This window comes from Tauraco erythrolophus, chromosome 12 (assembly GCF_009769465.1).
Source record: "Tauraco erythrolophus isolate bTauEry1 chromosome 12, bTauEry1.pri, whole genome shotgun sequence".
Classification (NCBI taxonomy): Eukaryota; Metazoa; Chordata; class Aves; order Musophagiformes; family Musophagidae; genus Tauraco; species Tauraco erythrolophus.
The window spans coordinates 5098543-5125824 of NC_141476.1; the positions used below are offsets into that span (position 1 = coordinate 5098543).

The 27282-nt window shown below is 41.8% G+C and overlaps 1 protein-coding gene across 4 annotated transcripts in view; it reads left to right on the plus strand.

Annotated features, from left to right (window-relative positions):
- FOXP1 (forkhead box P1) overlaps positions 1-27282 on the plus strand; it is a 385628-nt gene that overhangs the window by 157691 nt on the left and 200655 nt on the right. For all 4 annotated transcript variants that reach the window (XM_086619317.1, XM_086619318.1, XM_086619316.1 and 1 more), the window contains exon 3: positions 6236-6301. The gene's annotated coding sequence lies outside the window, so the exon portion shown is untranslated. The remainder of the gene's footprint in view (positions 1-6235; positions 6302-27282) is intronic.

Here is a 27282-nt window from a genome sequence, read left to right on the forward strand (position 1 = left end):
CTGTATGTGTAATGAAGGCTGCATTAGGAGAACGTCAGAGCCCAACGAGAGGGAATTGGTATCAAAAATTAAAGAAAAGATGACAAAGGGCACGTCTTCAAAGCAGGCGGCTGTAGTACAGACAGCGTTTGGAGAAACGTGGAAAATGTGCAGCGAGGCCAGAAGTAGTAGTTTTGGTTACCAATTAACTATTTCCTTCGTTTGAGTAACTCCTCTCAAACAGAAGAGTGTGCTGTTCCACCACATGTTGGAAAGTGTGAGAATCTGAATAAAATTTCATCAACCTTATTAAAATGTGTAGGGACTTTGGTCTTCTTGGGTACAAATCAGCCTACAGACTCGGAGGCATTTATTAACAATAAGACTGCTGAGGGTTTTTAATAACAAAATTACAAATACCATATCTAATTGTAAGTGTATTACTTTTATGCACCAGTTAAAAAAAAAAAAACTTTTTATGAGGAAAAGTACCTCAGTCAAAGCACCTTGTGTGATTAGTGCTATTGTATTCTTAAATTTTGATTGATAGAGATAATAGTTTTCACTTAAAAATACAGACAGGTACTTTAACTTTCCATGACAATAGCTATTTGCATTTCTTTTATCTTTTTGTTTAACGTTTGTGGGGGTTGGGACGGATTTGATTATTAACTCTTATTGCACAGCGAGGTAAATGCTAAAACAAAGCTTTTGTTAAAGCTTCAAAGGTAAAACAGCAAATATTGTTTTTAGGCTTCAATATTTAAGGGCTGTTAAAGGATACCCGGAAAATATTTTCACATGACCATGACCAAGAGTATCGCTCGCTTGTCAGGTAAGCGGGAGCAGCGGCGGCCGCCGGGCTCGGGGGCGGCGGGAGCGCCCCGGGCGGTGCGGGACCGAGGTGCGGGAGAGGCGCCCAGGTCCGGCCGGGGGGTGGTGGCGATTCGCCTCGGCGAGTTGCGGGAGAACCGTCAGCCTGCCCCGAGGACCTGGGAGCCCCGTGGGAGTCCGGAAAAGTAGCGGGTCTGGCGGTCCGGGCTCCGCCGGGATGCGGGCGAGCGATCCCGTAAGCCCTGCACCGACCGCGTGCGCGGGGGAGGGATATTCCTCCCCCTGCTTTAATTAGGTGAGGTCAAGTTTCAAGATGAGAGTTATCACGCAGACATAAAATGGTTAAGGCTGGCGTTGAGGCACGGAGGGTTATTTTAAGAAACGGGGGAAGATGTGGCGAGTATAAAACAGGCGGCAGCGTTTGATCTCCTGCTCTCGGCGTCAGAGATGGCCTCTCCTCATTTGATTGGGCATTTGACAGGTTTGGTACTTTCTGGGAACGTGTTACGGGCTGTACGTCTGATGGATTCAAGGAGGGCCAGCTCAGTTATGCAAAGTGATTCGTGTCAGGCAAATAACCAATCCATCATTAAAAGATGCAGGACTTACCGTCGCAGTTCAGATTCGGTGCTGGAAGCGAGCCGTTCCGAACTTGTCTGTTAACGGTGCCCATATTCCCTATAAGAGCTATTAAAGAGCAGGGGAGGAAAGGATTGTGATTAGTTTCGTAGCGTTGGCTTACATCGAGTGATTCTTTTCCAAGGTTACGGTGGACTTGAAAGGTAATATTATTTAGAAAGAGAAAATGTGCTGTGCATACCTTTGTCCTCGTGCTGCTGTTTATTTTTATTTTACTTTATTTCTGTTTAGAATAAATAATAAGCACCAGCCAGACATTCTGAGCGGCCTGCTAATGACTGAAAATGAAAATACATTATGATTTGCTCCCTCCTTGCACCGAGAAGCAGCAAGGTAGCGAGCGTTAATGTCCCTGTGTTTTGGCCTGTACCAAATCCATTTCCCCCTCTTCAAAGCAAGGTGGAAGAAGTGCACTTAGTCCCTGGCAGTTTTACTGTTCACCTGCATTTCACTTTCTAAGGAGGTGATAATGACTCCTGGTATAGAAAGTCTCCTGTACCGTGCCTCCTGAGATTTAATGTACACTGCACGATAAAAATCAGCCACTTTGACAATGGTCAGAAAAAAATATTTCTCCTCCCTCAGATTATTTAAAATATTTAATGCAATATATTTTTTTTAGGTTCCTGGATACCTCTTTAAAAAAAAAAAATAAACCCAACAAAACCGAAGACATGACTAGTGACCATCCTCAAAGCAATTCTACATATGATCGTGAGTGTTAGTGCAAGTAACTCACACTGACTGCACTGGGTGAGAAAAGTAATCTGTGTGCAGGATTGGGCCCTCGAGCCTGCCTGATACCAGATGTTGCTCTTCACGATCACTGTACATCCTGTATTTTCAGGATTAGCAAAATACCAAATGAAAAAATATTTGTTTTCCCCTCTTACAAATGTACAGTTGACAAAATCATTGACTGCATCTATTCCTGCACAGGACAAGAAAATAATAATTATGAGAATAGTAGGACATATTTCAGCCTGTGTGCAGCTGAATGTGACTCAGGGAGTTTTGAAGGGAAAGAAGCAGCTGTGTTAGATGGTTATGGTTCACTTTATTTAGAAGAAATTACTGCACAGAAGTGCTTATTTTGATGATCAAGTTTTGATATTTTAAAGCTTTCAGGAAGCCTTGTAGTAAATATTTTTATCAGACACATTAAATATATTTCAGCTGGTCTTATCTAAGAAAAAATGAACCGAAATAAAATTTCAGAAACAATTTTTTGTTCTGCTATCGGGGATGTGCGCGTTCTTGCCTTTTTTTTTTTTTAATAAAAATTGTGCTTTCTAGGTAGCGAAGGGAAGATTCTCTTGCTACTTCAGGTTTCCAGTAAGGAATTATAGGTTTCTCAAAGCTGGGACATGGCAAAAAAAATGTACATGTGTAATTCTAAGCAGGGGAGCAGCTCAACTGATGTTCTACTTTCCTGTGTAAAATTACTCACAGCCAATTTGTGTGGGATCAAGGTCTTTGTTAATATATTTTTGGCTCTTCTTGAGGCTCTTCTTATTTAGATATTAATAAAAGTGATACTGTTTTAAGCAGAATTTCATTCTGCCGTGCTCTGTATTTCTGCATGTTCTTTATATTATTGGTTAAATTTGGCTTTGCAATGATCAGTTGGAGTTAGGGCTTCATTCTGCAGCCTCCCCGAAATGACCTCCCTGCCCTGAAGGAGGAGACCACTAAATCAAATAGGTCTTGTGGGATCAAGAGTTACAAGGTCCGACTCGACAGCAGGTATAATGGCAAAGCCTCTGATCTTTTTGTCTGGTCCCTTGGTGCCAGGTAAATAGGTAGGACCTGATCCAGAGCAACAGGGGGGCTTTCTGTTAAGGTCAAATGAAAAGGTTATGGTGCTGGCTCAGGCTGTGATATTTTTTTATTTTTTTTTTTAGGATTATTACCAGTTGTTTTTCCAAAATTCTGTTGAAAACAGCTTTTTTTAAAAAGCATCTTTGTATCTGAGGATTTCAAAACATGTTACGAAAGCATTTACTCATCTCGCTGATGGGTAAACTGAGGCACTTGGTGAGCAAACCCAATGTTTTCAGGAATATCTGGTGAAATCTGAGCAGGGCACGTAGTTTTGCATGGACCGTTCCCCGTGTGGGATGCCAGTTGAGCTGAGGGGATGGTGTTGCTGGTGCTTGGAGACCTTCCCTCCACTCATGAGACCGCAGGACCGCTGCCGCTCGCAAAGTGGATTTTTGTTTGTGGTTTGGTTTTCTATTTTAATCATCTCCTTGGAGGAAAATATGAGTGTAGTGAAGTGTCTTGCTCTGGTAGGATGGGATTTTTTCTTTGTTTGCTCCACATGCACACTTACAGTGTTGATGGTACTTTGTGTTTATCTTAAAGACAGCATGATGGAAGGAATGTGTGTTGCCTACATCAATTCGCTTCACCCATATAAACATTTTCAGGAGGAAAGTCTCTATTTGTGTTTCTACGTTTTGAGATACTCAACTTTTCGACTATTAATGAGAAATTTTCACAGGTGGGAACAGCTGTCCCTGCTGCTCATTTTAACTTCAATGGTAGACTATCCAAATTTTTGAGTCAGGTAGCATATAATGCAACTTCGATAACCAGAAATGAAAGCAGCCCAGATTTCAGTCAGGGAGTAATTTTTTGAGAAGAGCTGAAGTCTTTCTCAGCCCTCTGTGTGTGTTGCCCTCGGTAGACCATGTTGGTCTCCCACCAGCTAACGTTGGGCCAGTGTTACTGGGTTTCCTTGGAGTGTGTTCCGTTCATATATGACAAGTGCATTTAGAAAACGTTACCTGCCTTTTACAGCACTGCTGAAAGAGATATCGTATGCGCATTTTATGCAAATGTGTAATTTTCAGCAGTTTTCTTAAAAAGTACATTTTAAGATGGTTCATTTGCTATCATGAAGACTCATGGTAGAAATGAAGTCTGCTTGCAAAACAGTGCCAAAATAAGGATCTGACTGCCAAATACCCAGAAAATTTATAAAACCGATAAATATGAAAAGAGGTTTAAAGTGTCAAATCCAAGATAACCCCTGCAGCAAAGCAGGATAAAAGCCTTTATTGTTGCTAATCTAGGAGCACATCGTGTGTCAAAGGTCGTGTATTTTACATAAAAGATGTATTGTTTTACATACTCTCAGGAAGGTGAGACCTGACCTATTATGATGGAGTAGTGTTATGTCCTTCACAGTGCAGAATCAGGAATGTTTTGTACGTTTACCCCAGCGAAGCACGTACGGCTTCCTATACAGCAAACACGTACAAATTTTGGCCCCTGGTCTTCCGGTACCTTGTTACAAGAACTGTGAAAAGCTTCTCACTCAAAACACAAAAAATAATAAAATAAAATGCCAGTGAGCAACAGATAAAACCAGTATTCATTTCATCTCAAGGTAACATTTTTTTTTTTTTCCCTGACTGAAAATAATCAGGTTTCAATGGTAAAGAGGTAATGCCTCATTCTCATTGTGAAAACATTTTTCCTTCCAAAATAAATGGCAAGTGAGTACATTTTCTCTTGAAAGAACTTAACGAAGATTCTGATTTTTCCCAGAGGTTGATATTTTACTGCTTCGGTAAAAAGCATCACCTACTGATGTAAATAGCATAACTTACCATTTGATGAGTTTCACAAACACCCCCAAAACTCCACATCACTGTGTGAATTTTATGAAATGGAGATTCACGTAGCTGTATCTTACACATCCACATGTCACTGACTTTCCGTTTCGTATGATGTCATCTGTGTCACCAAATCATCGCATTTTTCTTTCTGTCTTTATTACATATTATTCTGCACCCATGCAGCAGAAGATCAACATTTCGGTGAAATTCTGTTATAATTTCACTCTATTAAGGTATTTGGTCAATTGATGTGGAATTAATTCTGAATGCTGTTAGTGGTTTGAGTTAGTAACTCGATCTAAATTAATAAACAAATGTTTTTCTTTTCTCTTGTACCATATGTTGATCCCAATTACATGAACAGAAAGTGGCAGATTGTCATGTTTCTTAAAAGATTACATACTCTTTTGCATAAGAGAGAGTACACAAGATGCAGTAATATACAGGGTAAAAAAACCCTACACATTCTGTTTTCTCCCTCCTACTTTTTATAAAGATACACTTTAATTATTTCTCTTTTTAATACCCAGTGCTCTTATCACCTTGACATACTTGGTGTGCTCTTGGTAATGCTTAACGAGACAATATCCCAAGACAGTAAACAACTTTTTGAATTAGGCAAGGAAGATGCAGCTAGTTTTAAAATCTCATCTAGGACTGTGTCTCTATGGAAAAGGATGAAAAAAAAAAAAAAGGATCCAGGAGCTAAAATAGCAGTGGTTACAAATGGTCTTAAAACGCCTTAAGTAAGGAGAACCCATTCAGACAATAGTCAGATTTCTGAAACAAAGGACTGAACTCATCTATTATTCAGACTGAAAATAGATTGATAGACATCAAGATGAAGAAAGTTTATGCTAGAGAACAAAGATGTCTCATCTCCATGGGCTTTTTTTCTTCTTTTTTTCCCTCCCAAAGACCAAGTTGTTCGTGCTGAAGAGCCTCACACTGACTGGTACTGATAAGCAGCAGTCCTGTGACTTGATTGTTTTTATTAACTCTCTCTCTGGAAGTCATTCACCATTAAACATGATTAGATTCGTTTGTTGCTTTATTTGTGTTTGTACTTGCAAATGTGGTGCCAATGAAAACGCTTGGTGTGTTGTTGCTGACACTGACCCAGCAGTCACGTGTGTTACCTTCTTTCTCTGCAGGGTAAGGAGAGTGACCTTTTTGGGTGGCTGTGACTGAAGATTGCTTTACAAGAGCAACTGAAGAAGGTAAGTAAAAATACTGTTTTGCACACAATTTCTGAAGCATCTCTGAAGGAGGGATCTGATCCTGCAAACCCCAGGAGTGTGCCTTAGTTGCACAAGTAAAGCTTCTTCTGGCAACATGGATAAAGATTGCAGCGTTGGCCTTGGAGCTAAGCTTTTGGAGCCGCTGCTGTGCCTTAAACCCGAGTTTTGCTTGGGAAGCCAATGGTTTACGTGTCCAGCTGCATTTTAGGAACAAGGCCACCAAAGATGCACTTTTTGGCTTTCAGCCATGTTCCGAGAAGGCTGTTTGGTAACTGGACAGAGCCTGCGTGCCAATGGGAAGACCTTACTCTGGTTGGTCTTGGTGGCCACATGGCCAAGTCCATGGCCCAGCATCCATGGGTGCTTGGGTGGGAGCTGCAGCAGCACAGCCTCACGGCAAGGTCCCCTTACTGGGGCAAATCCCTGGGGAATGGTCAAGTCTGCTTCAGTGCTGCTTCATCCTAGGCTGAGATGCTCCTGGATTTACAGCAGCACATCGACCAGAGCAGGAGAGCAGAATTTAGCTGTTAATTTGATCGCTTGTTATCACTGCAAAAATTAAAACACATGCTTTTTAGTCTTTCTGAGTGTAGCAAAAAGGAAAGAAATATCACTCTCTGCAAAATGATTTTTATTTAAAGCAATGTGAAAGTCCTTTGCTTCTAAATTAACTCCTTGCCTCTCTTCTGGTCCAAAGTTTCAAGTTGGAAAGGAATATTAACATCACAAAAGTAGTGATTCACAAAATTAACTTGCAGAAGAGAAGAGTAACACAGATCCATGTTTGGTACTGAAGGGTGTCATCTGACTGAGGTTCATATGGCTGCTTTATAATCACCTTCTTTCAGAAATTAATAGTCGGTTAAGCACCATAGCAACAAGCAACACTGATGTAAGCGTTGAGCAGTGGCTGCTGTTCGCTGTGATGTCAGTGCTCGTTAGTGCTGTTCTCTTGACCTTGTTTGAATATAAAATGGTGATTTCATTTTAAACTTAGAATTTTACAGAATGACTAAATGCATCAAAGTGAATTAGAGCTATTTTTATTTTTAATTTTATTAAAATGTACTTCAAGGGGAAAAAAAATGTTCCTGTTCTCTTCTGTTTTAAATTAAAATAGATCTGAGGATGATATGGGGTTCTTTTTTCAGTTCTTTGTTGCCAAAAATATCTATTTAGTGAGGATGAAATTAATGAAGTTCAAGTGAGTATTGCAATCCTTGGCCATGCCAATGGTGTATGTCAGCTGTATGATATATGCCTCTCTCCGAGATTTAAATATTGCCCTTTTTTTATGGTGGAGCCCATGAGGCATTAGATACATTTCAGCTATTGAAGAAGCAGCAGATCCTGCAGTTTAAGATGGTGGTTCCTTGCCCAGCAGTGGTGTTCCCCCTTTGAGTTTTTGTGAAGAAGGGGAGTGCCAAGTGCATCAGAGGGCCTCAGAATTTACAGGATTCTTGTGGAGCCATGGTTCATGTGTGGCCATGATGCGACGTGACCCAGGAAAATCAGGAATTTTGCTTGTGATAAATGCAAAACACTGCATCTAGACTAGCCTGAAGTTTGTAGGCCATGTTTCTAAAAGCAAATGAGTTTTGTATTGCTACCATCAGGACAGCACACATGCCAGACCTGCCCTCTGGCATACATCCTTCAGCCGCAAGCGGTGTGAGTGATTCATAGACTATATCGCTGGAAAAGACCATTAGATCTTTCAGTCTGACCTCCTCAGTGTCTTAGGTTATTTGGTCTCACTCTTCACCCCTGGACAGACCTGGTAAGTAGGGTTCAGCCAAACTCTGTCTCCTAGAAGATAATCTAGGCTCACAGGGAAGACTGAGGAATGAAGAAAACACCATGGATCAGCTATGGTGTATGCCTGTGGGATGCGTATTCAAGCATGTGTTTTCGAACTGCACAACAAAATTCTCAACTTGATGAAAAATAAGTTGTTCTATGTGTTCTTTAATGTTAGGACTTGTTTCTCTGAGAAGTTTGGCTCTGTCCTGCTTCTACTGCAGTGAGAGGTGCCGTTTTCAACAAAAACCTATTTGCTGCAGGATCAGTCCGTAATCTTGCAACATATTTCATAAAATAAAGCCATAATGAATGATATGTGGTCCAAGAAACTGGATGTCAAATTTCAACTGGGTGAGAATTGAAACTGCTGAGATAATAAACCATGAGAATGGGAGATAGTAATGGAAATAGTGATAGAGTCCTAATTAGAGCAGTGCCACTGAAACAGGGAAGGTTAAGGGTTTGGTTGATTGAGTTTGAGCTCAATTGCTTGATAGCTTAATTTCAGGTGAAATCCCATCTTCTGAGTTAGCAGTTAAGCCGCTCGGTGCAGGTGCAGAGCAGGACTCTGTACTCCTTGAGGAGTGGCCGCGTGGCCCCGGGCATCCCAGCACTGCGAGCGAGCCTGGCCTCGGGCGTGCGGAGTGGGATGCAGGACAGAGCTGGTAAAATAGATTTTTATACTGCGTGTTTTGTTTGCTTTCTTTTTTCCTGTGAGCTCCAAAGAGCTCTGAATGGAGGCACAAATAACAGAATAGATGCAGCAAGGGGCTTTGATGGTTAAACCTTCAGAATTAAGATGTTTACCTTCTCCTTTATTTAGCACTGTTAGGCATAATGCCTAATTATATGCCAGTTTTTCCTCAAGGTAAGAATTTGAATTGAAATGTTTGATTTGGGGAGAAGGGAGGGGAAATGTATTTTTACAGAATTATGGACAATAGTGTTAGTTTTCCAGGAGCAGTCATTTGTTTAAATGTATATAAAAGCATTTTCAATAATCAAACACCATTCAGTGAGCATTGTAAATCAGGGATAGCTTGCATGCTGAAAAATTGAAAAGTACAAAACATGCTACTAAAGTTGTACATTATTGATAACAAAAGACACATGCAGACTTTTAAGATAGCAAAGATAGAATCCTTTAGAAAACCCTTAACGAGGGGGGAAAAATCAACACAAAGGATTTAGCAAAGTTGCACTTAGTTTAAAATTCCAAATCTTAAAGCTTGTCAGAGTTAAATGCTGATTAAATATTGATAATAAAACAGAAGCTGCCTGCTGTAACTCAGAACCGAATGAGATGATCAACAGGTGAATCTGTGGGTTTGAGCTTTAACTTTTTTATGTATGTGTATTTTCTCCTCCCTTCCTTTCAAGCCAGGAGAAAGGTCAGAAGGACTTTTTTCCTAAGCTCGATGCAAAAAATGGATTGTGCAGTTTGTCTATGTGGAAAACAGAGTGGTTCCGGGACAAAAACCCCACTTTTTTTCCCAATAGTCTCACCACTTTTTTCATCAGGAAGAGACACAGCTCTCAAACCAGGTTGGCATGTCGCTGTGCCACATCTTTTCTGGCCATAGCAGGACGAGCTCAACGCAAAAGTCGAAGCCTTGAAACAAACTTTTTCAGAGAAGTTTCTGTTCACAAAGGGCTCAACAGTGTGTGCACAGACACTCCTCTTGTCTTTGCTAGTGACTTTCCGGAAGATGTGCTGGTGAGGTCCTTACTCCTGTTTTCTGTACCAGCTGGGTGGCAGTGATACCTGAACGTCAGGCAGTGGGAAGTTATTAGGGAGATGTTTTCCTTGCTGAGTTTGGCACCTTGACTTTTCTTGCTTTTGACCTAGTGATTTTAAAGCATATTACAGAGCAGAAATAGTCATCATTCCTAGAAGACAGCGGTGTGTGACTACTTCTGAATATGGGTCTTAAGACTTGGGTGTTTTCCTAAGAAAGTCTGTAATGGACCAGACAGCCTGGCTCTTGGACGTTTTCTCCAATGTTTTCTCTGCCAGAGGCCCAAATTGCGTAGAGCCATACTTGGAAGCATTTTGCATGAGTGCTTGTATCTCCCTCATCAGGAAACAGGGATTTGGGAGACCCTCATTGATGTCTGCAGCTCACTTGCTGGTGGGGTGGTAGTCATGTTGCTGGAGCAATTACTGTCTGTCAAGCCACATCTAAGACTGGATACGTTCACTTTGGGATTGTTGGGAGAGGTTGCAATATCCTACTTGTTAAGACCTTTGAGTTACTCAAATTGAAAGGTACAGTGTGTTGCAAAGGGTTTCTGCAATCTGTAGTAATAGAAATGACAGTATTATCCGCATGTTTTGGGGTAAATCCTAAATGGGTTGTGTGGGGGCCTTTGGCAACACAGACTGCTTGAAGACCTTACCTATTTGAATGAAAAGTTTAGTCCAGAGATGGGTGAAGCTGTGACTTTTCTGAAGCAATTGGGTTGAGAAGATGTAGAAAATAGATTAAGACATTTTGGAATAATTTAAAAAGTGTCTGAACAAATCTCATTAACATGGACCACTAGCATGCTGTATTGAAGACTTCAAAGATCTGTCAGAGGAGTTCTTTCTTTGCTATTGTCTGCCATCATTAGCAATCTCAAGAGAACATGTTTCTTTTGTTTGCTTTTGGCCCATTTAGCTTTTCTTCTTTTTCTTCTTCTTCTTAATGTTTCTTAATATATTACAAATCTTCAAGTGGGTTGGTAGAAAAGTATGTTTCTTAACTTTAAGATAGTCAGTAGCAGGTTTTGATCCTCTTATCTGACGCTTCTGGAGCAAATCCTTCTGGTCTTCATGAAGACTGCTAAAGTGAGCAAGATTTGGCCAGTGTTTTGCATAATCCCGTGGTGTTTCTTCCATTATCTTAGGTAAGTGCTTGATATGATCGTCAGTAAAATGCAAGTGGCGATTTGCATTACTTAACGTGTGTTCAAAGTACGATCATCCGTTTCGAATCTGTGAAGAAGGTGAAGCACCAGGCTGAGTGGTTCCTGCATGCCTCTAGATTTGGAAACCACTAGCCTGATCTGTACCCACTGATCAAACACAGGTGCATGTATTGAAAATGGCCCGACCTGTAACAGATGTAAGCAGTTACCTTAAGCAGCCAGGAAGGGATGTGCTGATGTTTGTCAGTTGCTAAAAAGTGCTGTGAGGTCCATCAAACCAAGCTGTCATCAAAGGAGACCCAGCCTTCCTCATGTGATGAGTTTTGTGCAAAAATGGCCATATTGACAAGTGCCATTGTGGACTTCAGGGCTGCAGCATCCCCGTTGTGGGCGGCTGTTTGAATTCCTCCTACCACTCTTCTGTGTACCGATGAATTTAGCCATGTGCATCCCAAGAGGGAAACACGACATCCCATGCTAGCCACTGATGTGTCGGTGAGGGATTTTTTTTTTTTTGTTACAGTGGTGGGCAGTGCTGTTGAATCTGGTTAGACTCGTCAGTCTGAGCCATTTGGGAAACGGTGCTGTAAAAGCTGTGTTCAGAGAGTTAGAGCCTGTTCTTGCACCATCAGTGGTCCATAAACAGCCTCTCCTCCTGCCCATAGCTTTGCTATGGACTGTGTTCCACAGGTACATCACTGTGTTCGTCTTTTAACTTGGCCTAACTGCAGATACACCAAGGAAACAGCTCATAATACACCGTGCCATGCGGACTGTGCAATTCCCAGCCTGATTCTTCAACACTAAGCTGAATAATATGTCAGGACATGCTGCATTTTATCATAGCTTGGGCGAGAGAAGAATCGGGAATGACCTAGGTAGGAACATAATCAGTTACTCCAGAACCCAGGCACAGGCTACAGGTCAGATAGCCTGAATTCATGCTCAGTCTCAAACACAAAAACGAATGTGATGGAAAGATCCATTTTCAAGGTTTCCTTCTGAAGCAGGCAAATGACTCAACTCTGAATTGAGTTGTGCTGAAACTTACCCTTGTGGCAAGTTATGCTGCTGGGCCAGTGGACACGATGGTGATTGCCACTTGTAGTGCAAATAGGCTGATGGACGTGAACGGCGTATTAGCATCTCACAGCCATGACTGCTTCTCAACACAAGGTCAAGAACGTCTTCTAGATGTGCAGGCTTGAGGCATGCCTTTAGAAGACTCATGTCGCAACAACTGCATGTTCCTGTGTTATAAAAATCTAGAGATGTGAGAAAATGACCCCAGAAATAGATTCTTATTACATATTCTGTATTGTGTTTGGTCATCTCTTAGGTCACTGCCTGTTGCCTTCTACCACTCCAGAAACGTATCCTCCGGCATACTTAAGTTATTGTCCTACAGTGATAGCAACCATATTTTACAGTGGCAGTGTTACAAGACCAGTGATGTCAGTGGGCATTACAGGAGGCCACCCTTTTTATTTGGTAGCTCGTACTAAAGCCAAGGCATTTAAAAAAAAAAAAAGTTTTTGGCCCTGATTGCCTGCCCATATTTCTCATTGCAACATACGAAAGCGTTTTTCACTGCTGCTGATGGCAGGAACTTCAGACGCCACCTCTGAGATGTTTAATTGCTAAGTGTTTCTCCCAGTGCGATCTGTGCATTTTAATTTGGGGCTCTCCCACCTCTGCTGGCCGTATACTTTTCAATGTGTTTTGTGTAATACTGCTTAATTGCCCAAAAGGGTCATTTCTGACTCTGAGCTCACTGTTTATTTTTTTAGTAGGATAGCACAAACATTTGGACATTTGTAACTAAGACTCTGACGTCATTTCCAGGGCAAACCATTAATATCCATAGTTTATAAAATGGTTTTTCAAAATAGATTTTTGTTGAAATATGATGATCTCTTTTCTATTTTGTTCTTTAAAAAAGTAAAATTGTTACCTCCTTTTTTTAAAAAAAAAAAGGACAAACTGACATCTTTTGAGTCTACTTTATTCTCCTACCATACTCTTTGTTATTTTTGTTAGCCCCTGTGTTTATCCATATTAGTTGTAATACAAGTGTTTAATTTAATCCTCTGACATGTTAAGGGTTAGTGGATCCCACTGATGGAAGGAAACGTCTGTGGAAGGGCACAGCGTTTCCTGCTACTGGGGCACTTCCACCAATGGAACAGTGGTACGCAGTCGTGACATTAGTAATTGTCAGTAAAGATGTTAGAAATAAAAAGTGCTACATTCAAAAGCCAACAACAGCATAAATCAATAATATAGGCAGTGAGACCATTTCCTTTTTTTGGAGGAGGGGGACTTTTTTAACCCCTTTCTAATTGGAAAAATGTCATGCAGTTATTTTTAGTTTGTTTGCTTTATTGCTGTCATCATTCTCCATTTAAATTTTATTCCAATCATTGGGAAAGATAATTTTTATTGGGAAAATTTTGCTTTTAAAGCGTTATTGAATGCAAATTGAACGTTGTTGAAAACCTTATTGGAAAAGAACAAAAAAATTCTTTCTGAAAAAGCGCAAATTCTTTTGCATCTTTATTCCTCTTCGAGATCTGATGTCAAGCAAGAAAAAAACGCGTGCTTTTATTGTTTATTCCCTTTTGTTTTGAGGAGGGAGAGATGATTGCTTTTGGTGCTGCTTAGAGTGTTCAAAGCTCTGAGCGCAGTTTTGGAGAACGTTAAAATAAGCCCACAGGAGGTCTTGTAAAAGTTGTAAGAAATTGTAAGCATGTCTGCTGAGTCAATTATATGAGACAAATTGCCAGGGTAAGACTGCAAGGTTCCAAACTTGTTGCTTGCTCTTTGCTGTCTTTAAAACAGTGAATTTCTGCCTTTGATTTCACAGCAGATAAATACATGTTTTGGAGGGGGGGGAAAAGTTAATAATTAGGCAAAATATTATTTAAAACTGAAATAATTATATAGTCATATATTCATGTGTTTAAAAGGAGAGTCTGGCCTGTCCCTCTTTGGAAAGTTGGATAACTGGAAAAATGTGGTTTCAAAATACAGGCTTTGGCTTTTTCAAGTTTCGCCTCAATGAGACTTGAGTGTGTGAGGCAGTATTTTTTTTAGATAATTTGAATTTTAGTATTCTTTAAAAAAAGTTACGTATCTTGAATCTCTGAGAGGATTCACGGTTTGTTTTGTTTTTTTTTTTTTTTCCAGAGTTTATTAACCCTGTCGTAAGTTTCAGAACATGGTGAGAAGAATAGTGGAAATCCAACAGGTGTAAATCCGACGTCTGTTGTGTGTGCTTGCTAATTCTCTCAAAGTTTGTGTGGTTGGTGTGTTGTATGTTCATGGTACACAGATGAGCGGGAGCATTACCGCTCGCTCCATAAGCTGCCGTGGTTAACTCAGTTTGAAATACATCCAGAGCAGCCGTTGTGTTTTCTAGATGCTTGGTAAGGTCAAAAAGTTGAGTAAAGTCCTTTTCCTCCTTTTCCAGCACAGGTAGGATGGAAAGCTCAGAGAGGAGCTGGGTAAATAGTTGGGTTTTAGTAGACCCGGCTGTATTTGGAACTCATGCTGCATCTCCTGCAGTGATTCCCAGGTGGGCAGGATGAGGTGGTTCTGTGGTGCCATGCTACATCACCTGCATGCATCCCAGTGCCACTTACAGTCTGCCACTTGAGGAACCTGTCTTTGAAGTTGCCCTGCCAGAAGCTACTGAAGGGGAAGGCTTTTAGTTACGAGGGGTCTGAGCACCCTCCGTGAGTCTTGAGACCACCGTTCAGAAGAAACGTCCTTTCTTGCTCTCCTATCCAGAGCAGAAGTTTTGTTGGATTAGTACTAGAGTCTTCAGGATTCCTGACCATTACTGGTGTGGAATGAAAGGTTCCTGTGCTGCAGAGGACTTGTCATGGACAGCCATCGGCAAACATGTTGGGCACTGTCTGCAGTGTCTTGTGCATTGCCATGTCAGCACATATCTCACTGCTGCCTTGCACATTTGGATTGTCTCTGGTCTCACAGATGTTTAGTGTGGGCCATGAGATCTCCTCTGTCCCAGCCTACCTAATCTTATCCACTTCTTGCATCAAAGGGGTAGATGTGCATAGGTTTGTCCAACCCATGCACCTGATGGACTGCCGTAAGGGAGCAAACTTTCTTGTTGGTATGTTGCTTGAGAATATTGGCAGTTGGTAGTTTTTTGTTGAGAGGTTGGGTTTTTCTAGAAGATTTGAAAAAGCTATTTGTCCCTTAAAGTAAACCTGTGCTTTCCCAGCTCCTTCCCTCTGTTTCCTGCTGTCGTCCCTCAGCTAGCAGTGCCCTTTTCCAGGTACCACCATACCCAGTTGGTTGCATGCAGCAAGGGGAAGCCCTGAGCACCTCACCAAACCCTGTGTGCTCTACCATCGTAAGGCCACGTACTCTCAGTTCCCCTGACTTGTGTCTTCTCTCCTGTGACTCAGTCTTCCCTCTTAGCAAGAGTAGGACTGTTATCAACTGTATTACAAGATACCAGGTGTCTGCAGAGGGTGGACCTCCGAGTGCCTCCACATGTGGTCGGGCAGTAGCTGGCCTGTCCCAAGTCTGCTTCCCTGCTGCTGTCATTCCCAGTAAAGCACGTAGTTGGCCAGCCATGAAGTCCACCAAGAATGAGTGGGACCTTGCCCATCTGCAAAGAGGATCTGCCCTGAAAAGGAGAAAGAGCATGGAGTTAGGGATCTTGGTGATGTGGAAAGAGATTGTGTGGGAACCTGCGATGTGTATGAGACAGCATTGGTGGGACAAGTTCTTCCCCTAAGAGGAGGGGAAGAAAAAGGTCCAAACAATCTTTGTGGACATTTGAGGAGAACTTCTCTTTAAAAACAATTGTAGGGAGGCTTTCCTAGATTTTGTCCTCTGACATTGACATCCCCTCTCATCACCGCCCATGAGGAGTGATCTGTGGCATCATCTGGGTAAGACCTTAGTGTATCTCTGCGGGAGAACTAGAGTTTATCATAGTTTTATATTGGATTTCCCTCAGCATGTAACTGGATGCATTAATAGTGACATGATCCCGGGGTGACCTGGACTGTAATGGGTTTGAACTTGTAACTGTTCAAACATTAAGAAAAAGTCCTCGCTCCCTGTGTGTATTCAGCAGCTGCTTTTTATATGCAGAACCCAGAGCTACAAAAGTTCAATGGCGGTGTATTTTCAACTTTCAGATGAAAAGGACTAAATAACTGCCAAAAAAAATGGGCTATTTCTCTCCTGATGCAGATGTGTGACTGCCAGGACATGCATACATCAAAAAGACAGTGTACCTCTGAGCAGTTTAAAACCTACTGCTTTGTTTTGTTTTGCTCGAGGCAAGCGAAATGTCAACCCCCTCAATCCTGGGAGAGGGTTTCTGCTGTTAACGTGTGCTTCGCGCAGAGCCTCAGGATTTGGGGTTCGTTTCCTACCTCTGCGGCTGACTCACTCGTGGCATGGGTACTGTTTGTTCTGGACAAAGCTCTCTTGTTTTTTCTTGAGTTTATGTGTTGCCAGCTGTGCGTGATGTACCATCCGGAATATGCCCTTTATCCTATGTCAAACCTTAACTGTGGCAACAAGGCTGAGAGTTGATTTTCCGGTCTGCAGCGAGAGCCAGATTTGCCCCCGCTCCCTCAGAGGGATGTTGCAGGTGAGGTTATCTGGTTGCTGTGTGTTTGAGCAGCTCAGAAAGGTATGAATTGTTCCTTTAAAAAAACAACCAAAAACCAACAAAACAAACTTTGCAAAGCCTAATTTTTCTGCAGTTTTGGAAACCGTGTCCCATTCCTCTCCTACCCAGCCACATACCTAGGGTGACTTCTTGACCAAGTTTCCACTTGAAATGAGTTCTGTTTACGAAGTTATCAGCTACCTGCAAGCAGATGGGCACAAGGGAAGGCCTGATACCAGCTTGGCCTTAGTGTTTTGCGTGGAGCTCTGCAGTAATGATGAAGGTACTCACCTGCCACCAGAGTCATTCCTGTGGAATGATGACAGAGTGACCCAGAGTAAAGATGTCTCTTTGGAGAGCTGTTGACAGATTTACTGACCACCATGTCAAAAATAATACCCTTTATTTTTGGTATTAAGAATTATTATGCATCAAGTTTACTTATTAAATTGTTAGCAAGTTGTTGTGTTGTAATCTGTCCTCGTAATGTCAGCAAAGTCACCCTGCCATACCCCACTCCCTTCTCCCAAAAGCCACGCAGACCTGCTTTGGGGTATCCATCTCCAGCTCTTTCACAGAGTCGTAACAGCGTGATGTTTCGTGCATAATACTTTTATTTTACTAGGGATGTAAACCTTTGGTCTATAGATCTTTGGTTCAGATTTTTCTTTAAAACGTTAATGAGCGTTTTAATTTTTTTGGGAAAAAAATTACAAGTAATCATGACGTTGTGTGAAAATGTAGCCGCTAAAGCACGCGTTCTGTGGTTTGCCTTGTCTTACAGGCACATCATTTTTGCACATCACTATTAACAATGCAAACACCCTGAAATGCTAATAGCACTAGTAAGCTTTTAATTCCATGGAATTTATTGCTTGCTGTATTTCCATGAATTTATAACGCTTTGATTCTTAAGAGCCCCATTTAATCAGTTTTGCCTGGCACAGAACATAATAAACAACTTGCTGGTGCTAAAGTGCCACATGGGGGAGGCTGCTAACAAGAAAGTTAAATGCTTCTGCCACTAGCAGTTTCTTCGCTGTATTTTTCATGAGCTGTTACTACCAGTAATGTACTTTGCTAGCTTTAGAGCAGTGGTTAAACACAGTGACAAACCAAACAGCACTCTGGCGCTGTAAACACCCAAAGCAATACCATTTCTGTTCAGAGCTATGGTTTAAACCGGCCTTGAGGCTCAGTATCGTGTCATGGTGATCACTGATTTTTTTTTTTTTTTAAATGTCTCGTTTTTCTTGATATCTTAATATAAGACTTTGAGGAATAAGTAGTGAGTGGTATTGATCAAGAAAAACAGGGTGGGGGGAGGGAGAGAGAAAAAAAAGTTGAAATACCTTTAAAAACCAGTTCTTGCGTGTTTATGCTGCTTGACCATAAAAGTACAAAAGACTGTCTTAGTAGAAAAATACCAGATTATCAAGTGCTTTAAAGCAGAAAATGTCATTTGAGTCTCAAAACTGCACCAACTTTATATAATTACCCTTTTAATTATCCCCAGTGGCCCATGTAATTTGTAAAATAGAGCATTGAGAGTTTGATTTACTTACATGTTGCACTTTAGTGTTACGCTCTTAATGAATATTGTTTAGTACTAGTGTCAAGCAGAGATTGCTGAATGCTATAGAGAGGTGCATGCTGCAAAGCTGGGTATTCCGAGGGGAATTGTGGAAGCTCCACCTTAAATGGAGAGTATGTACGTATGTAAAGCAATATGCTATAATTTTTGTTGTCTGAATGGAAATTATGTTGATTTTGTCCTCTGCATGCAAAGTAGTTTACTATATATTTTTTATTTAACCATGCCAGAGAAGTACCTATTTTTAGGGTATTTATTTGGTTCTGTGTCAGTGTCTTCCTAGTTATGGAGAATAGTCACATCCTTCCTCTAAAAGACCAAGACATAGAAGCAATCTCTTTAATTTGCTCTTAGGACCTACCTGGTTTAGCCTATGGTGATGGGAATAACACTAATCAATATTTGATATGGGGTTTCTGGGTGGTATCCAAATACCATGTATTGACAAGAAGTTACCAGAATAAGCTTGGGGAAAATGTAATCCAAAACGTGGTCTAAAAATCCAGCTAAATTAAACAGGCATCTTCAAAGGTGAATGGAAACTTCAGTGAACACTAACAATAAAACAAAGCAGTCTGAAAGGTTAGATAATTGGATATAATAGCTAGTGACCTCTAAATTATTGATACAAACCTAAGTGAGGTGGAGCCTCAGCGGAAAATATTTGCATGTTAAAATAATCGTAAAATACTTTCAAGTGATAGTCTGGTCTTTGGGTCTTTTGTCTGCTGAGAAGTTGGGGAGATGTGATTCCGTGAATGGATGACTCTCAGAAGGATGGGCTGCTTTCCTTTTGCCTCACGTACCACTTTCTCCTTTCACCTTTCGAATTTAGCAAGTTTTAAGAACAGCATACAAGTGCTGGTACAGGAGGTTGGACCAGTGGTACAACTACTTTGGCATCTCTAATAACATAAGTGACCAGATGCCTCTAGAAAAAGTGGAAAAAAACTGAGGTTTTACTTTCCTTTTTGTTCATGTTTTCCTGCATTTGCTACTGCAGGGTTCTCTGGATTCATCTTACTTAGCTATGCACTGCTTTCATTATCCTGCTAAACTCATGAGATCTTGGCATGGCTTCAGATTTTGTAGGCAATTCGTATAATGTTGAGTTAAAACTCAATTCTCGGGTTATTTTTCCAGTTTGTGAATAATCCTGTATATTTGTGAGATATATATATATGTGTATCTAATTGATATATAAATACTGTAGTTGGAGGAGAGAAACAACAGAAAACCAGGTAATTTGTAACTTTCACATAGTTCAGAGAAAATTTGAGTTCAATTCCTGGCTTAAACAAAAGGCAAAAATCTATTTATGTCCCAAGGGCCAAGGGTTTTCTTAAAGTGAACAAAAGACTTAAGTGTGTTTGGTGTGCAGCTGAAATTTGAAAAGGTAAAGTTGTGTTAATTGTTTACAGAAACAAATTTCAGGATACTGATTTCTGGAATTCTCAAATTTGAATTTATTTATGTTTGAAAATATCTTGTTTAAAAGAAGCTCAAGGGAACAACCTATGAAGAGGCTAATTAAGCATTTTTGTACAACTCTGAGCACAACGGGGCTCCTTTTTTGTTTGTCCTGAGGCCCTGCAATAGTAAACAAAATTACTACTAATAATTGGGAGCCTTGATTTGAAGTCATGCTGACTGCAGGATGCAGAGAGTGTCAGTTTTCAGTAAGTGCATCAAGGCTGACCTTGAACTTGTATCTGCTGATAAGAGCAGTGCAATAGCCCAGTTGTATCTGAGAGCGTGTCGTCATGTTCAGTGCTGCCGGTCGGCTTTGACGGTGTTTCTTCTCTCCGTGTCTTGTGCCCTTTCTATGGGCAAAGCCTGGATGAGCCAAGCTCTCCTGATGCAGGGAGTCGTCTCAGTTAGCAGCAGCACTGCAGATCACCCAGGTGCTCCTGGTGCCAGGAAAGACATGCCAAGTTCGGTAGGGGAACACGAGAAGATAAATGAAGTGGTTATTTTGGCTCTGTTCTATTTCATGTGGTATGTTTTCTGTCTCCTCTACCACTGTGCATGGGTGCGTCACTCCTTTCCACTTTTACAGCTTCTTGAATGTGTGTGGTATCATGTCACACTCTGGTCTTAATGCACCAGGAGATGGAAGAAGACAGTGTATTTGTCTGTGTTTTTGCTATTGAAAGGGTTGAAAGTTTGCCTGAAAGCCAAATTGCGTGGCAGGAGATTATGAAACGTTTACTTTCCAAATCTGATTTCTTTTTTCCCTTGGAAATTTTTCTTGCTTGCTCAAAGACAAGATTCATCTTGAACAGCCCCGATTGAGGTGGTGCTCATAACCATGCTGGAAAATGTCCTGTGGCTTGGAAGAGCAGCTGGTTGGAAGGAGAACAGTTTTTTCAGGAGCAGTTATGGCGCTTTTAGTTCTCATCCAATCTCCCTTCATACTCCCTTGCATGCAGTGGTGGGCCGTGGTGACAGCATGGCACTGGGATGTAATGAAGGTACTAATTAGTTGTGATGCTGCCCTACTACGATGGATGGTTGCACAGGTTGCCATCACCAATCTTGCATCTAAGAGATCATCTCGGTATTTCATTTTGTGTCTTAAGCATCAAAATTTGGGCGAGAGTTTATAGCCCTTTTGGAGCCATTGAACTGCTCTTGTGATGGTTCTAAAAAATAAGTAAAAAAAAAAAAAATAATCCAAGGAAGATAAAGAAAGGCCAAACCCTAATCTATTAATTCTGTGTTATCTAGAGTATTAACTCAGTATTGTCCTTCCGCAGTAGTCTGGCATCATGGATGCAGACAGAAATGTGAACTCTCACCTCAGAAGTAACTAAGAATAAGTGAAATTTCTGAAAGGCAGTTTTACTTCTGTCTAAAATTGGAAGCATGAAGTGGAAGGTTAATAAGAAGAGAACCCTCTGAACCTCGTGGTTAGACTCACATTTAGCCACCCAGCTGAGGAGCAGTGAGGGAGCCAAGCCAAAACCATCACAGAGACTCCAATCAGATCACTGTAGGCATGCTTGTTTTCAAAGTTGGTAGGAAATGGTTTTCTTAAGAAAAAAAAAAAAGGAATTGATATTCTTTTTTTACTTTAGCAGGCAGTTTTCTGATCTCCGGTTAAGATGATGAACTTGTACTGGCCTTGAATTTTGGGTCTCTATTTCACTGTTTTTCGTGAGTTGTATTTTATATGTTTATTGGTAAATGATATGTTTTTGCAATACTGCACACCTCTTGCTTTTAAGGAAAGAAAGGACAAAAGAAGGAAGTTGTGTTACATTTAAACGCCCTTTAGAACCCTTCGCAGACGCTTCTGCAAATTGCGGACCGATCTCGCTTTGTTTTATGTGTTTGTAGCATTTTTCTTACACTTTGTGCAATCATTAGCATTAATGGGGATTTGCAAGTGTAGCAAGAGGAGAACATACCCCAGAGTGTATTACTTAATTTCCCTTTGAAGTGGAATGAAGTTGTCCAATTGGCCATATGCTGTGATTTGCCATCGGTACAAGTAGTTTTTGACTCCTTATAGAGTAAATGAATCTCTCCTAGGGAGCCTATAATTAATCAAGTTCGATTGTATATGGCATAGATAGATAGATGCCACCTTTGAAAGTCTCAGTAAGTTTCTGAGGCACCTTTTGTAAGCCAGGAGCAAGAGGTGCACAGTATAAATGCACAAGAACCGTTTGCCCCTGCAAAAACTGTGCACTCACATGATTAGTGAGACGTGGTGTTAAATTATTTGAGCTTTGTGCATAAATATATACTGAGAGAAGTCTGGTAACTGGGGATTTTGAATATAGCTTTCTTCTTCATGGGCCAAGTACTCTGGTGTAGATCAGGCTAAGAGTATTTTGGTGGAGCTCTGCCCAGGCGTAGCAGCTGAAGAGCTGATCCTCCTTACTTGCTTGTTGCACTGTCCCACACCCAAAGAAATGCCTCCTCATGTTTTATGGGTGGACTTTGCAGCTTGATTGGAAATAGAAACACAGTAAACAGCAACTGTGTCTCAGAAATATCCTCAGCAACGCAAACTGTCGCTATTTCAGCTTCTTTCCAAGGCCGCTTCTTGGGGGGCCGGTCTGCAGCTATATTACGAGCACTGTAACATAAGCTACAGCACCAACCCTGGAAAATCTTGTAGTACAGCTAACAAATGTCTGCAAAACCTTGTTTGTATGTATGTGTGCCTACGTTTAAGGTGCAAACTTGCATTTGAGTGTGCTCAGCTCCCTGCAGTATACAGCTGCAGAGCTATTTCTGAGATCTCGGAAGAGATGGGTTTGTAGTCTGGTATATATATATTTTTTATTGTGTTTTTCTCACCCTGATGTTTATTAACATCTTCCCTGATGTCCAGTTACAAGGGATGGGCGCATAAAAGTTTACATGAAAATACGTTTCTCTGTAAGTGCTCTCTCCCTGCGATTCCTTTGCAGCTTTAAACTTAAACCAGTTCTATCCTGTTTCATCCTTTACCCCTCAGACCTGATAGGCAGAGAGGAGAGATATTTCGCTCTGTCTAAAATCCACCTTGTCCTTTCCATCTTTCACTTCGGTTTGCTTGTTGCTTTGCAGCAGCAGGTGTGACCAGCCGTCAGAGCCCTGTTGGGAGCCCACTGCCAGGGAGGGCATCCTGGCTCACCCTTGGGATAGCAGGAGGCACAACCCTGACTCCTGCTTTTTATTCCTGCTTTTTCCCTCTGAACATACCAGCACATTCAAAAGTCTCCTTGCTGACCACTAGTGACTTGAAGTGCTGAAACAGGAGCTTAGAGTCAGGGCTGATGATTTTCTTTTCTGCTTCACTCTGCCTGAGCAGGGACCTGTAGCCAGGCTCGCTGGATGTGGTTCAGCGCATTTGGGGACATGCTGGACATGAAGGATTTGCCTATTTGCTAAAAGAGCTGCCAGTGCCTGCAGCAGCCAGCAACGCTTTAGGCCAGTTGTGTTTTCCTCAGCAAAGAGCAAAAAGAGGGCAGATGGGAATACGGAGGGCATCTCGTTAGACTGAGCCAAGAAAGACGGAAGGGCTGAGCTGTGATGCTGATTCTGTGTCCCTGGGGCCAAGAGATGTGTGGGAGAGCGATGCACCTCCCTCTTCTTGCTCCCACTCCTTTTTCTTGAGGGTTTTGGGATGCTTTGTGAGTTTGGAGTCACACCCGTAAGCCGGCTGCCTTGCAAGGGCTTCGTGGTGGATGGGAATTTTGTCAGGAGTGTATGTCCTTTCTTGTGTAACTCACTTTAAAAAGAGCGAGCTAACGAGTTGCTCTAACAGTTGTTTCGAAGCGGTTTTGGAAACAAAGCTCTGTTGTAATGGTTTTAGTTTTGTTGCACAGCCACCCTCTACCTGCCTTGTTTTTTTCTACTTCAGTTCTGTCCCCTGCCACAGCTGGAGTGAGTAGGGCAGACCTTCATGTCCTTAGCCAAGGCATTCAAAGCTGTTGAGCAGTTTGGGGTGCCTAACTTACAGGTGCTGAGATTCCAGAATCAATAGATGGATTTTAGGCAAAGTCCTTATTCTTCATAGCGGATTCTGCTGGTTGGGTTTGCTTTGGTTTGGTTTCAAAGGTTTGATGAGGAATATCTTGTTCTGCTTTCTAAGGGCCTTTGTCCTGCCTCAAAAGACAAACATAGCAAACACTGCAGTAAAAACAGGCGCTGCCCAGAGTTAGTTGTCTGGTTCCATTCCCTGATGGAGCTTTTACCCTCTGCAATGCAAATAATGTGTTTGCAATGTTGGATATCTTAACTTCAATATGGGATGCTTTAAAAAAATAGTTTGATAAAGTGTCTGCTGGTTAGCCAAAAAACATTAAAAAAACAGTCCTAGTGTAACTATGTGTAAATTGAGCTGAAGGGCCAGTTCTTGTCTCTTCTACCCCAGTTCAGTAAGGCCTGTAGGCTGATGCGGTGACGTGCTGCTCCAGCAGGTCCTTAAGTAGTTTGGGAGGAAAACGTGGGAGTTGGACTAAACCACCTGAGAAGGAATTACTGCCAGTACAGCCAACAGCCACGTTTAACCTTTGGTCCGTCATTGTGACACACAGTGTTTTAGGAGAGCTAATTATTTTTTCTGGTACCCTAAGCCAGGGAATGTGTTCTGTCTGCTGTTGTGGAAACAAATCAAAGACAGTCCTTTTCCTAACCAGCACAAAAGGAAAGATGGTTTCTGCTTAATTTATACTTAAAAGGGAAGTGATTTTTAAATAACTTTTTTTTTTTGACATTTTTATGTTGTATTTACCTTCACCTTCCTTTCCCAGAATCTTCTATGTGTCTAAAGCCATTAAAATAATGGTAGCTGGGAAAGAAAGAGTGCATAGGTGCCAGCTGCGCATCCACAGCCGCCCTCCTTGGAGCACTGTGTTTTCTTCAACACTGAATCTGTTCTCCATTGAATCAGACCTTTTTGTAGATGGAAGGACCCCTCTGAAATGTCCAAGGCGGAGGAATTTTGTGTGAGTGAATATGGGTGTACACCTCTGTACATGTCCATCAAAAACTGTGACTTTTGTGATTATTATTAATGTTTTGTCTCCCATGATTATTTTGCACAACTTCTCTCCAGCGATTTCTTTCTAAAAGGCTTCTATTGTGAACCATTGATGTTCATTAATGCTTCCGTGCGGTGCAGAGGAGTGGGAAGAGGGTATGACTTTGCAGAAACATAGGGTTCCCTCCAACCACAGAAAACAGGCTGTAAAAATGATGAATATCTCTCTTCTGTCATCCATAGATCTGACAGTTTTGTATAACTTATGAATTAAACATCTGGGAGGTGTATATGTATTTTTTTCCCCCTTTAACAGTCACCAAAAATGAGGCAGACAAGCCATTGAATAATTTTGAGTTGTCCAGTAACTTCGCAGCAAGTTTTGGGAGCAGATCCCTGGAATGTCTCTCTTAATAGAAATGGCAGAATTGCCATTAGCGTTAGTGCAATCGAGGTGGCACCCGGTGCTGTGCCTTAACCACGAGACTTTAACCTTCAACTCCATGCAAAACAGACAGGACCTCTACCGCAGAGGTCTCATCGGAAAGATCCCGACAAAGTAAACAGCATGACACTTAATTTATCTACCCGAGAAACATGAAGGGCTCAGTCGACCTGATGGGATCTGTGGTTCCAGGGAGTCTAGGTATTTAAAACCTGATGCTCAGCCTGCTAAGCCATCCCCTGCAGCTTTCCTTAGTGCATAAGATATGAAAAAATCTCCTGTCCTGCAAAACAGATATTAAATTGGATACTCTTTCACCCTGCCACGATAAGAAATGCGGCAGAGAGATGCAGGAAAATGGAATGCTGCTTAGAAAGAAAATATATTTGAATCTAACATAAAAATTGGCGAGATAGGAGGATTTTCAATGCTAGTAGCTATGCCCTCCCCAATGAGTTGCTGAAAATTCAACTCTCCCTGTAGTTTTTGCACTGGATTGTGAATAAAAATGGTTGTGATTGATGAAGCGTTTGGTGTCTCACTGTAAGTTGGTCAAGAGGGACTTCTAAATCACCCAAATGAAATATTGCATTATCATGAACAGTAATATGTAACTGTTAAGTATGCCGTTGCTTATCATAAGCTCAAGCTCCTTCGGAGCTCTGCCCGGCGAGAAATCTTTGTGCGCGTCGGAGCAGAGACGCCTCCGCACGGCCCGGCAGCGCCGCGGGGCTGTGCCCGTCCCCTCCCGGGTGGGACACGCCGAGTTTGGAAGGACCGTTGTGCTGCACTTGAGGCACTGCCCGCATCGTGGCAGGGAGCGGGCAGGTCAGCGGAGGCAGCAGGAGCAGGGGGGGTTGCTTTGGGGTTGGGTTTTCAGGGAGGCTGGAAGGAGGAAAAGGCAATGTGCCTTTGTTTGTTGAAGGGTATGGACCCATTGGATTCGGAAAGCCTGAGCGATGAATTACTCCCTCCTGTATGGGGCTCGTTACATAGTTTTATTGGTGTTTTTTTTTTTTTGCATAAAACTTTTTACCAACTCTATGCATAGAATAGAAAGTTGATGTTTCGTGGGAAAACAACACCGTAGCATTTAAAAAAAAGTAATTTCTAGTTTCTATGCTTACACAAAGGAAGAGACCAATGTTATTCCTTTTTTTTTTTTTAAATCTTCTAGAGTAGAGTGACCCAGGCCTCCTATTGAAAAGCCCTGTTATTCCCAATATGTCTAAATGGACTGAAGTTTTCTCTGTCCAGAATTTTCCACAAAGACTTTGCAGCTGTTTCTCAGAAAAAGGTTAAAGAAATGGATGCTGCCCTGGCTGTGTGGAAACACACTTAACACCAGTTAGCAAAGAAGCCTTAGGATTTTCCGTATTTTGGACCTAAAACGTGGAAATGGGCAGGGAGGTCACACTGAGGTCAGGGGTTTTGCTTTGGACATACCTGTACAACTTGATCTCAGGTTGGCCAAGCTACAGGTCTCCAAAAATGTCCTCAACTGGACTAAATCCTCTAGCTCTATAATGGACAAAAAAAATGTGTGCAACTCCCCCCCCTCCCGTAAGATAGGTGATGTGCTCAGGCAGTCATGGTTCATTTCTCTGGCCTCCTTGTCCCTGTCTGCTTGTTTTCCTGCTTCCTGACTTGGCGTTGTCTCCTCTCTATTCAAATCAGGTGGCTTCCTCTACCCTTGCCTGCTGGACGGGGGTCAGAGAGGAGGAGGAGGAGGCAGTAGATGAGGAACGGTGCCACACACCTACCTCCCACTGAAGTCTTTCACCTGCTTGTTTTCATGTCTGTGCTTCAACACGTGGGAGCAAGGTGGCTTCTCAAACAAGCGGTGATGAGGGCTGCTCACCATGGTGGGTCAGTGGTGTTCCCTGTCTGTGTTTTCAGGAGTGTCTTGACAGTTTTGAGTTAAGCTTTTTGCCACAATTTGGCCCAACAAGGAAGAGGTCAGTGCAAATGCTTAAAATTTGGTCAATTTACTAGTAACTGAAAGCGAGGTCTTTAAGGTGGGACGTGTTACGTTGGGTAGTGTTAATGGTCACAC